This window comes from Squalius cephalus (assembly GCF_949319135.1).
Source record: "Squalius cephalus genome assembly, chromosome: 7".
Classification (NCBI taxonomy): domain Eukaryota; kingdom Metazoa; phylum Chordata; class Actinopteri; order Cypriniformes; family Leuciscidae; genus Squalius; species Squalius cephalus.
Window position 1 is genome coordinate 31,400,186 of NC_137128.1, and position 14,196 is coordinate 31,414,381.

The window sequence follows — 14,196 nt, forward strand, 5'->3', positions numbered from 1 at the left end:
CATAACTTTTTTAAGTCAGTTACATAAAAAGGTAGATTGATCTAATTTGAATCCAAAAGGTAAGACTGATAAGCCATAACTAAGTGCTGGTTGGTCAGACTAGTTCTTAAGACACAGTCTTAACTTAGCGGGTACGTTTATGCATCTGGCACCAGATCAGAAACTCTAGGTCATATGGTCGACAAGAAGAAATACTTTCTCAGAATATATACTTTCTTACACTGTGTTGTAATGTATAGTCTATTAATTTATCACCAATTGAATTGATTGCTCACAATAAAAGAAAAGAAAAGAACATTCTGTCACCATTTACACATTTGTCATTCCAAAATTGTATGACTTTCTTTCTTCTGTGAAACACAAACAAGATATTTTGAAGAATTTCTCAGTATGTTTTGTCCATAAATTGAAGGTCCAGTGTTGTTTTGGACTTTGTATTATAATTGAATGACAAAAACAGTTGAAACGTTCTTTAAAATATCCTCTTTTATATTCCACAGAATAAAGTCCTACAGATTTGGACCAACATGTTGGTGAGTAAAAGATGAGAATTTTAAAACGATTGAATGAAATGTTTTCTGGTGTCATCTTAATGTCATCTCACATCCCGACTGGCATAAAGTCATAAAGTCTGTTTATGTCAAACTATGTGTCTGTTGTGATCTGGAAGGCTGTTTGTGCTTGTGAGATGGATGGGTGACCTGCGCCAGGTGCAAGTCTCTGGTTGCACTATAGGTTTTGCTCCAGATGGGAAAGTGCTCTGTCCTTTTCCATGATTTCACAGAAAAGCTAGCGGGGACTTCCTGTTTCCAAGTGCCCTGGCTCTATCTGGCTCAGAGAGATATCGCAATACAACACACACAGTTCCACAACCTTCCCTTATACCCCTGACACCTTGGAAATGTCACAAATAGATGATTCCATCTGGTTTGTGCAGTTGTTTCACCATCAGCATCACCAAAACAGGCGTTGGCTCTTCATGCACAGTTATTCTTATAGCTTAAATCGCATTGAGTTTCATGCAAATGGTGTTGCGTTATAAACTGTCACGTTTTGCTGGAAGAGACGGCTAGTTTTTGTATTGTCTCAATGAGCGGTCCCAGTGGAGGAGCTGCTGGCCATTAAAAGTAATTATTCCTTTTTTGGGATGGATTTATTGTGATACAGACAGCTGAATGAGGCAACTCTCATGTCTGTGGGAAATGATAATTACAAAATGGTTTTGAAATGTGAACAAGAGGCTTTTATATACAAAACACAAAATATCTCCTAACCTCCACTGCAGCTTGGGCTAAATGAGACATATATTTGAGTCTCACACTCATGTACATGGAATGAGTGTTTGAAAACACTGCTGTTGTCTTCCTGTGCCTCACTATAGAATTTGCCATGCTGAAATTGCACAATTAATCGGTGAAGTGGCTTATTTTCATGCTGTTTGCTGTGACAGAAAGAAATGGGTGTAATTTTGAAAATGGTTGCATTGGGATATCTTTTCTAGAGCTCTTAAAATACCATTATGCTCAGTTTCCATGGTCATTTTTATCTTATCCATATTTGTTGTTGCTAAGCTTTTTTAATCTTACATTTCATGTTTTAGGCTCTTTTCTTTTTTACAATAAGTATTTCCTGATTGTTTGAATAGAAAACATATTTTCTGACGTAATCAGGCCACAATTTACTGTATCTGTGACTCGGGGAGTTTTAATGTTAGTAATGTATTTCTATTTTAGAAGCTTGAATCAGATAGACAGCATGAGTTGCATGAATCAGAATGACTCTAAGATAGATCAGACCTCTGGAATGTTCTCAAAGCCTTCAAAGTCCAGCTCTTTGCAGATCTCACCACTTCCGTTAGAAATGTCAACTGGGGACAGTTTGTTTGATCTCGGAGGTCCCTGGAGATCATAGCTTGAGAGGCGATGACATTGGCATAAGGAAAAAAAAATGGGGAGCCTGAAAGAAAGAGAGAAAGAGTAGAGAAGACAGAGAAGAGGCTTCAGTTACAGTGAACACAATATGTCAAAGATGGAGATGGAGGGGGTCAGGGGGGGAGGGGGTGATTCCTTCCGTATTTTTAGAAAAGTGTCACTCTGAGAAAGACAGAGGTGAGAGAGAACTGGAGGAAGGGAAGCATGATCATGAGAAGGTGATACTGCCCTCTGGCAATGAGACAAATTACCACCTTTTCTTTTTGGTCTCTTGTTTTGAGAGGTGGTCAAAGCTCATGCCTGCTTATCAATGTTTCCCCTAGGCCTCAGCGACAGGTGTAGTTCTCTAAAGGATTGTATAATGGTTCCAGCATTTACAGGATTTAACAGTTTTAATACCAATTAGACAAAAATGATATCCAGTTCATGTCAACATCAAATATAACTTGTTATATTAAATGGGATCATTCGAAATATTTTTGTGTTGTGTCCTCTTGACTGTATATTTGGCCATTTTCCCAGGTCCTTGATTTCCTACTCTAGTTCGATGTTCAAATCAGTTTTATTTATTTATAAAAGTGCTTTTTGCATGATAAACATGACAAAATAGTTTTTGGCGGATAAATAAATACATACAATTTTTATTCTGTAGACCAGTTCCAAATCTCTTTTTTTAGGAAATTGAAAGAAAATTGAACAAAAATATAAAAGTTCATATCTTGTATTTCTGAATGCACACTAATAAGGTTAATAAGTATCACAGAAATCACAACTTCTGGCAAAATTTGAATATGATCTAATATAATCATATAAGGGAGTGATTTGTTTGTATAGTATGTAGTATTTATTTCCTGATTTATTGCAAAAATGAGTATTATATATAATAAAAAAATATATAGTTATAGTTATAAGTTATTACATAGGAATGTTTTTACAAGGTTTTCATAGTCAAACTTTAAAATTTGGTATCTCTGAAAAACACAAGATGTCATTAAAATTACACTAGTATTTGCGACCATGTATTAAGAAATAACAGACAATCAAAACATTTTCTACAGAAGATGAAAAAGAATGGGCGAGTCTCAGGAAGTTATCCCTTACTGCATTGTCCATAACTTCACCATGTAGTTGTCTATGGGACCTATCACTGATTCAATTCTTAGAAACTGTGGTGACCGATGAATTATGAATCGCATTATGACCTTGTGACTGTCCCGACAGTGGACAAATGGAGTCGTAGAAGCCTCTTGGTCGATGTATTCTGGAGCGAACTGTCAAAGACCAGAGTGTGTGTGAGCAGGTATACCGTGCTCCGTAGACAGGCAGGGTGGGGTGTCGCCATGCCATAGCCCTTGGATTTTCTCACAGTGAGATGAATAATCTTCGCCTGGTTATCCTGCTTCATGCCCCGGAGGCATCCTTAATCGCCCTCCTCCTCCTCGCTCTCAGCCAGGCCACCGCAGATCCGTTTACCCCTCCGACAGCGGTTACAAAACAGGCCTCTGAAAGGAGAGGACTTGCGTTACAGTTTCTGTGTGCATGCTTTTGCTCTTTTTTAATTACCTTTTGTAAGATGCACTATATGGTTTCAGGCACCTGGGAGACCTTCATATAGAAAAATACTATGGCAGTGTTTGCCTCGAGGCGCTGGCCGGGGATGTAGTACATTAAGACAAACAGTCTGTACCGCACCAGGTTCTCCAGGGATGGAGAATAGGCTTCTAGCAGCCTTTTGCGTCCCGCCACTGGATACTGACTGCCTACAGCAGGGTTAAGGCGGGAAATATCTGCATAACAGGGAGCACAGTGTAACTCTAGATTGTGGATGTAATATCAGTCCAAATGTTACAGTGTATGTCATCACATATGCAGAGGGACACCTTTTCAGTTATGCTAATGCACTTCTCTGATTGCCTTTGCACGCAATGCAGATTCTTGTGAACCAAACAGAGAAGGTTTAACAAGGAAGTGTTATGCATTTTCCTATATTTGTAATTGTCTACCAAGAAAACAAACAAATATTGATGTATGTAGAGTACTTCTAAAGTATTTCTTTGGATATTCTGTGAATTTTTTTTAAATTCTAGCTAGTTGTATTATTAATATATATTTCTCCAGTCTTCAGCGTCACATGATCCTTCAGAAATGTGCTGATTCAAAATTTCTTATTATCAATGTTGAAAACAGTGCTGCTTAATATTTTTGTGCAAACCGTGATTTTGCACAACGTAAAATGTTTTTTTTTAAGGCTTTTTTGATTAACAGAATTTCTAAAGAACCGCATTTACTTCTAAATCTTTTGTAACATTATAATTAGACTACATTTACTGTATTTTGATCAATTGAATTAATCCTCGCTGGATTAAAGTATTTTTATAAATGAATGCAACCCAAATTCTGCCACAACTTATTTAAAAATACATTCATTTAAGCAGTAGTATATTAGGCTAAAATGTGTTAAATATGTACATTTGCTGATGTACATTCTACAAAAGTGTCCTACTGTCTATGTGACACAGGATTGAGAAAGTTGGGGTAATCCTGCAAAAATATGTGGCTTTATAATCACATATGAAGCAGTATTAAATAGATTATATATAGAGGCCTATATGTGAGCAAATTTTAACGTGACCTGATGACATGGTGTTTTGATAAGACTTGTCTGAACACTTGAAAGCCAATGATAAGATCACAGGCTCATTGATACACAATGAGTCAGCAATTCTGAGAAAGACATGAATAATCAGTAAAAACAACTTTAATGACGTTGGATTATTTTTTAATGTTCTGGCCCTTTATTTAGGCTATCTGCAGCTGTCAGATAAAACCAAAGGACATCTGACATATAATAGTAAAGCACCCCACAAAAGCTCATTTCACATTAGGATGCATGTTACATTCCTAAAGAGCTTTTTCCCCTTTCCTTACCCACACATTCCAAGATTCCCAAACAAGATTCCCAAATATTTAAAATCTGCTTACATTTTCCAATCATGTTTTTGTGACAAATATCTATGAAGACAATTACAGTATATATATACATTACATGCCATGTTTATTTAGAGCTATCATGGTCCGGACAGGATGTTTGCTACGTCATGCAGGATGCCAGCATGTGCCACATTTAGAGGAAAAAAGGGGGGAAGCACAACATTTTTTTTTTGCCGGTGGCTGTGAACATTTGCGATTGGGAACTTTATCACAACCTGGAGCAGTAATAGTGTAATTAGTTGTTGGTTTTTCTCTTCATGTGGTCCTGCTCGATCTTTATCACAGGCGCCATTTCAAAGAGTTGTGTAAAAAGGCGATGTGCAGTGATCTGGGTCCGGTCGAGTTGTGTGGTCCGTGATGGGAACTGGCACGCTGTTGCTGCTGATCTGTTTGTTTAAGAGGTTGCTTGAGCTCCCGGTTGTGTCATATGCCTGTCACAACTCATTTCGCAATTGTAATATATATATATATATATATATGGGAAAAAAGGTTGCAATTATGAGAAATAAAGTTGTTAATGCAAGGAACTCTATTGTTCAAAAGTTTGGGGTTGGTAAGATTTTTTGATGTGGAAACTTTTTTTTGTTTTTGTGTGTGGAAACTGTGATACATGTTTTTCATGATTCCTTAATGATTGGAAAATTCAAAATAACTAAATGTATTTGAGAACTAGACATTTTTGTAATATTAAAAGTCCTAACTGTCATGTTTGATCAATTTAACGCATTCTTGCTGAATGAAAGTATTGGCAATGACCCCAAACTTTTGAACGTAGCTTTCATAGTTATCATAGTAATTATTATTATATAATTACCTTTTCCAGAAGTTTCTTACATAATCAAGTGCGTTTCTTTCTTGTCTACTTTGCAGAGCAATAGTATTAATACTGTATGTCACAAACATCACATGTGCACTTTATTTTTTTTTTATTTGCAAGGGGATTTTAAAACGTTTTATGGATTCGAGGTCAAAGGAACAGCAGGTCTGGTCCCTCTTGTGACAGCTTGTTCCTCAGTCCAGCACCTTATTGCTCTGTTAAGGTTTGATCAACAGTAATCACTTCACTACAGACCAGAGTGACCAAAGGCGGGCTGAGATAGAGTCCCAGCTCTAACGGACACACAAGAGGGGATGGAGAGATAACACCTCAGACTCTCTCAGCTAATAGATGTGTGAAGTGCACTCACGCTTTTCTCAGAATGGACTGATGCCCCCATGAACGTTGAGGTAGCTTCATCTGGTTTCCTGTTCTTACACTGCTGACCATGTGGTGAGAAGGCCTGGCACAGATATACATGATACAGATGGACATCACTTCAACTGTGCTCACTTTCCTGGACAATGTCTAGTAAATTTGATCAATTAGCACCCTGTAGGTTTTTTTTTTTTGAGAAAAAACAATAGAGAATATTTTGTAATATTTTCCAGATCTTGTGGAAGTGTGCCATCAGATCATCAGGGATCAAAAAGCTCCACTGCTTATCCCACCGAGGGCTAAGCGTCCCCTTTCTTATTAAAAGACCTGAGGCTTGTGAAATGCTGTTATCTGACTGTTGAAGAACAACTAAGACAAGGGCGAGCTCAGACACTCTTATCTCTAATGGACTCATTACCCTCATGTCCTGGGTAAAATAAACTACTGCGCTGTAGCATCAATCAAGTGATACCTTTTTAATATATGAGAGTCACTTCCTTCATTTGTTTTTGTATGTTTTTATTTTAAGTCAAGTTTAAAAGTTTAATTTTCAATATGCTGATTTGGTGCTCAGGAAATCATTTAAATTTATCATGATCAATGTTGAAAACAGTTGCGCTGTTTAACATTTTAGTGGAAACAGCTACATTTTTAGCATTGTCTGATGAATAGAAAGTTCAAAAGAACAGCATTTATTTAAAAATGTTTTTTTGTGGTAATAATGTTTGTAAGATTTAGCCAATGATGTAAAATGCTATTAATTCTTCTTTTACTCATAATATAGTACCAGTCTGCAGTACCAATCAATTTTTAAACCATTATTTCATTTCAATAATGATAATGTAATCTCTCTTCAAATGTTTCACCTTAATTGTAAAAGGTGCCGTAGAAAAGCTGAAAATAACACTATTGTTTACATTATTGACATTTTTATTATTAACATAAGCTCTGTGAAAAATCCTCTTCCTTGTTCCGCTTAAGTGTCACATGTTCTAAACACATGCAACATATTTTAATAATGTTCTCCTTCTTTCATTTTTCCATTTTCATTTTGCATTTGTCCTTCACTGCACTGACAGTAGATGTCTTTAGGCAATATAGGGTGGTTCAATTTAGTCCTCTGCCATGTGAGAGGGCTCGTTGCCAAGCTCCATGCCTCCCACAGAAACATACGCTTGGCCTTCTCTTTCTTTTTCCCTCAGTAGACAAATTGAAAGTAGATTATTGTTGGTGTGGCTCCTGGCTGACCTGGCATTAGTCCATGTCAGGAATTCCTGAGATGTGTGTGTCGGGAAGACCACCCTTTACCCCGTAGATAAAAGTCCTGCTTTGTTCCCAGGGAGTTCTCTCTCTTGCTGTAGTCTTATCCTGCTTGGCTACTGACATCAGCGCAGGGAAAAGAGAAGATGACTAGTGCCAAGCAGAAACTCCCATTTGAGATGCAGAATAATGTTGGGGAATTTGCACAAGGACCGCTGTTCTTTTGGTTTCGGTGCTGCTTTAGAAGCAGATATTTTGCTAATTGCTTTCATGTGAATGCAAAAACAGATTATTCCTGCCAGATTATACTTCATTACCGTTACTATTTCATGTAATGGTAATGATTATGATTATACCATAGTACTTTTATTATACATGAGTGAATTTTAGAGCAATGCACATTTCATGAGATAGTGAAAAAAATGTTGGTCATCATTTAATCACCTTAATGTCGTTTTTTTGTCCATACAATGAAAGTCAATGGGGTTCAGTGTTGTTTTGGACCCCATTGACTTTCATTTTATGGACAACAACAGTTGAAATGTTGTGTTCCACAAAGGAAGAAAGTCATACAAGTTTGTATTGTAACAATGTGAGGGTGAGTAAATGATGGGACAAAGCAGCCCGGTCTTGTCCAGTCAGGTGTGAATGAGTGTGAACCAACCGTTAGGCTCCCTGGAGTCTCTCAGAGTTATTAGCAGCTCAAAGACCTGATTGCGAACAGCCAATGCAGGACTAGTTCCACCTGTTTAAGCCTGAAAACACCCAGGATTGCTTCGAAAACTAAGCTAACTGTCAGATAGGGCTTTCCCTGAATGTCTGCTTGTCATGAGCAAGCACATTAAAGTAGAAAAATGCATTTCCACACAAAAGGAGTGAAATAGAAGTGCATATTCAAAACGAAACGCTTACAGAAACGCGTAGCAGGGAAGTTTTACTTAGTTTACTTACATTTTGTCCCATTTTTACAGCAGAATTATTCACTGGTAATTGTATGGTTTGACTGATGTGTGAAGAGTATTTTTAGATTCTGTGAGTCTGAACATGCTGCTCACAGCATGAGATTTCTTTTCTGCGGTAATTTGTTAGTTGTCATGTTAGTCCAGCCCAGGACTAGACTAAACCTATAAGTGTTAAAATCCCATAGCAACTATTTGCCTCAAATATTTGGCTGCGAAATACGTTAAAGACCTCACTCTGATAAGGGTTAATTAGTTCTACTTAATTAACCTGGTAATTCTGATTAATATCTTTTTAATCTCATTAAGTGCGCAAATGACGATGTTCGCAGTCTGATCCCACAAGTTATTTGCAAGGAACTCTCCATGGCAAACAAAAGGAGGAATTAATGAATGCGGCCTCATGCTGGTGGCTGCGTGTTTTAGCTGAGAACTACTAAATGGTGTAAAGATAAAATACCAAACTGTGCACAGGGGCATTTAAATGTTAAAATGGCAATTTGATATCTGAGATCTCCCAAGCACATCATTTATGTTTGGTTCTTTATACAGTTCCGGTTTAGCCAAAGGACATACTGCTCCATAATTACCCATAGAGAGAGAGGTCACTTATTGTAAATGGATTAAAAACAGGTGGCTATTTTAAACTGATGAATAATTGTTGAAAAACATATGTTTTTTCCTCTCTCATCAAACCTCCAGGGTGCTAACTGATAAACTGCCCCAGTTGGGTCACCTTACGGAGACTGTGCCATACACATTGTGCAGGAAACTCAAGTAGTGTCACTCACAATAGCAGTAGCGAGTCTTCTGTTGTGCTCATTTTGGGTTGAAAGCCTGCAGGTACTGACGCTATGTTTTGGTTACACAATACGCAACTTTGTTTTTCTCTTGCGAGGGATATTATGTGAAATGCTACGGCTTGTTGAGCCCAACCTGTTACAATAGGAGAAAGTGCGAGGGCTGTAATCACATAGCTGATCGATATCTGACACTGATGTAGCCGCACAAATATGACATTTATTTACTTGGCGCATGGACTGTGGTTGTCCCTTTGCACTGTTATCAGAGGTTCTCCTTACCGCTCATAGATCATGCCGAGCACTTCCATTTATTCTCATTTCCCGTTTATTTTACGTCAATGGATGAATGGACCATGAGAGGGCAATGACAATGGCAGAGTGCAGGTCTGTCAGAAGTGAAAGGCATTGCACAGACAGGTGAGCTCATAGCACGGGTTTCCCTCCAGTGCGTTTTCCCACATTCTTTACGGTAGAAGTCACCCCTGATGAATGAAAACATTGCCCACCATGTGCAGATGGACAAAAGCTGTAGTTTCATGGGCAGGTGTTATTTCTTGTTTTCCCTCTTATTCAGATGTCAAAACTACTGCAGTTTTACAAAACAACCACTCAAATGCATAAAGACACACAAACCAACATCATCTGATAATTGTTTGATGGAATGCGTGACGACAATAAAAAAACAATTTCTGTAAATGTTTTTGCTGGTCGATTTCCAGATTTGATGCTCAATTCATCGTATCCTGGCTGTTCAGTTTTTCAGGAAAACATTTCAAAACAGCTTATGTGTGATAACCCACACAACAAAAACCAAAAGTCTCAGTCTTGTGGATACTTATAGGTCAGAAAAGAAAGAAAATTCTGTCATCACACTCTGTTTTGTCCATACAATGAAAGTCAGTGGGGTCCAAAACAACACTGGAAAAAAAAGAAGTAAAACACTGAGAAATTTTCTAAATATCTTATATTGCACACAAGAAATAAAGTCATAAACGTTTAAAACAATATGAGGCTGAGTATATAATGACAGAAATTTCCTTTTTGGGTGATTTTCTTCCCCCTTTAAGTTTTACAGCAAGGTACACTTAATTACTTTTACTTTTACATTTGTCCTTGGCATTCACATACAGTTTTTGATGACTGAGTATGAATGTGTCACAGAATTCTGTTAGGAAAGTACAAAAAGAACACTTTTTTTTTTTTGTAAATATTTCTTCAACCTTGTCTGGCATTTGGGAGCACGGGGCTGTATGAAATGATTTCTCTTGTGGACTTTTGACCCCAGACACATGCAGTCATTCACAGAGACAAGTTTTGTGTCCCCAGACAAGAGTTGCTCCAAAGCAGGCAGAAGCTATTACACTTGGAGACAAAGAAGCCACCAGGGGAGATGAGAGACATGGAGCAGTGAGTGGGAGAGCTACTGGAAGTTACAAGGGCACTTAACTGTATAGACTTTTGTTTGAAAATGCTTGATATTGATGTAAATATATATTTATGGTGTGCTGCAGTTCTATATGATGTGACTTTGACATGAGTAAATGTTTACCAATAATCACATCAAAAAGGCTATTTTGACATTCATTGCAATACTTTGCCACACCTCCTATAAAAAAATTAAATATTTCACGTCTGTGATTTTTGATGTCGGATTTCGGGCTTCTCAGTCATTTATTTCCCCTTGATTATCTATAACCCTGGTCCACACCCTTGGTAGACCATGTGCTGTTTTTCCTTAATAAATTGATTAATCCTTAATTCTCCTCGATAAATTAGCAAAGGTACTGTTCATTTTTTTTAGGTTGTTCATGGGAGAGTATTTACAGTGGGTTTCCCCTCCTGCTCTGGTGATGGGGGATAATTACTATTCTGGAGACTCTAGATTAGATTGTAATTGAAATTCAAAGTGCCTAAATGAAAAGCCAGTACAGAAAGACAAACGGAGGGAAATGCAATTGAGGCCATCAGCCACAGTAAATGCCATTATTTGGTTTATGTGCATACAGCAATGATTTAGCAGTTTGGCATCAGTATAACTTTTTTAGTTAGAGTCTTGGTTAATCTGCTGTCGTTCAGACCACCTTTGAGTCACTAGAGGTTTTGTCCTCACCTGTACCTTGTCTTGTCTGAGATTCTGCAATGGGTCTTTATCATGGTCCAGTGGAAGTGAAAGGACTCGTCCTTTTGTCATTCTTGTATGCTAGACAAGCACAGGAAGATCGAGTGGGCAACTCTGATGGTGGTCGTTGCAGTGGACACAAATATTTGCTCCTACGTCCACACAAATTTGTCTGGGTGGTTGAGTCGGTGAGCGATAGGTAATTACCTGCACTCAAGACACCACAGAACAATGAAAGGGAAAGGAGCAGATCTTCTGTTTAAATTGATTATTATTTTGTTTTCATTTTGTAATGAAATGAAATTCAGCAATTATGTAATAAATGGCATAAACTTATAAATCCTCTTTTAATGTAATCTGCGATATTGAACACAGGTTTGTATGTGAATTCAACAATGTAATCAGTTAGTACAAGCAAGAGATCCAGATTTTTTATGGATACAATTGATTGTGGGTGTGTGGTGACTGACTCAGCCATTAGTCACTACATTTAGCAGCAAAATGGAGAGGTATGATGATGAAGGAACCTGTGTACCCTGAAAGGCAATTCTTCTCAACGTGTCTTAAGGAGTGTTGCTACAACATGCCTGTTTGCCATTAATACAAAAGTGATAAATAGATATTTATGCATGAATTCAGGCTGGAATCTGTTGGGTCAGTGTTTGATTGTCCATCCGTGTGTGAGCAAGTTAACTGCAGCTACTTTGACTGTGTTTGTATCACAATCTCATTTACATCAATGTAACTAATTTTTCAACAAAAAACAAAAAACAAAAAAATTATTATACATGCACATACTGTATCCATGGACGTAAACAGTGATGTTTGCTGCACATACTTGCCAAAGCTCACGTATCATTTACAAGACATACGTGTGTAAGGGTGGAGACTCTGGGATTGTGTTCCTTCATAAAATCAACATTTTCCTTATCTGATCTCCCTAAAAATCCAAAAAAAAAAAGGCTTGCATGTCTTAGACAGACTAAATACTCACTTAGTCTCACAAAGCAAGGTTTGTTTTACACAAACATTATGAAATGTTTTTATTTAGAAAATAACATGCAAGCGAAGTGTTGCTCAGACAGCTTCAGTCCATTATGACTAATGAGTATAATGTTTTTGTTAAATATATCATCAAAAGCCAATTACGTGTGTGCGTGCGCGTTTAAAATGTGCCTGCTTGTTTTATCCTGCCACACATGTAGCCTACTGTTTAGTGTTAGCAGTCTATCAAAGCCAATATCTTTTTTCTGTATATTATCAGGGAAATGCTATAAAAATCAAGGAAATTCTAAGTAAGTAAACACAACTCATGTATCAGGGCATATTTACAATATTGTAAAGTCACTCAAAAAATGCTTTTGTCAGTGTTATGGTAAAAAACGCTGATGAACAGAAAAACTTTATTTTTATTTTTATATAAAAACAACATGAAATGCACACAGTTAATGTTTCTTATAATATTTATTATGGGGTTTATTTCTGTCCCCCGCGTATTCCAGGACCGACATACATTTTGAATCTCTTAATAAAATATTTGGTATGTGGGCATATCTGTTTATCTTTAAAGAGACGCGCATTTTTATCCATAATGTTAATCTAGCTTTACTCGTGAATCAGTTAAAGTGGACAGTGAAAAAAATTCTCTGTCCACATTATGCATCTTGTAAATACAACTGAATGTCTCCGGGAAGACGGTGTCCTGTCTGCCAATCTGCAATCTCCTTAATTGTGTTTAGAAAACAACAAAGAGGGGAAAAAAATGAAACCAAACTCTCGTTCCTTTCAAGGACAGAACGCGTAAGGCTCTTATCGCAAAAAATACATCCAAAAATGGTATGTAGCGGTCAAATAAACACAATAAATACTAATAACAATAATAATAATAAACAACTATAATAATGGTAAACCATGCAGCTTTGATGTTTTAAGTAGGCTATATATATATATGTGTGTGTGTGTGTGTGTGTGTGTGTGTGTGTGTGTTCTACACAGAAGCGAGAACAGGTTCGGTGTCTTGAATATTTCGCACGTATGTTGCCTTCAGTTGTATATTTTTACAATTAAATTAAACTTACTCTGCTTGTGCTGGGGGAAAGGACACCCTTTGTATTTCAGGAAATTCTATCCATTTCCATTTCCACCTCTCTCTCTCTCTCTCTCCAGACAATGCAATTGTACCGGAATCTGAATTACGTAGAAAGGGTAAAAATAACTGGACTATATAAACCGACAGAATCGGATTGTGCAAATGCAGCTGGTTTGCACAGAGCAAGAAACAGCACGCGAAAAACGTTTCGTTGTTTCTCTGCAAATATTCAGATAGGCCTACAGCCATAAAATATTTGAGGATATTTTTAAATAAAATGTCTAGTAGGCTTTTTGTATTCTACCAACACTTTAACTGTGTCGGGGATATGTAATGCCACGTCTTGAAGGCATCAGGTGGAATAGAGTGTTTTGGTTAAAGCCTTGTCTCTAAAATAAGCCCGAGAGCATTAGGCCATTCATTTACATTTTAATCAACTGAAAGAGGAGGTCTATTGACTCAGAGATCATTAACCTAACATGTACCTGCATTGTTGAACATTGAGATTATCATGTTGTTTCGATGGCTCCGAGATTTTACAGCTGGTTTTCAAATGCTAATTAAGCAGGAGTTCGATCTCGATAAATTAATACCTATCAGACACATTAGATCAGGCTCATTTTAATACGAATGAAGAGGTGAAACTCACAGTAATGTGGCTAGTTGACTGAAACATTTGGCTCCACATTATATAACATGTTTGTTTTTATAGTAATTAATTTAGCCTATGATTTCTGTTGTCCTCTTGAAACATTTTCTTTTGTTGTTTGCAATATTATATCAAGCATTGTTTGGGCTACCACACACATTTAATATAGACCCGATAAATAATTTATATTGAATATTTTC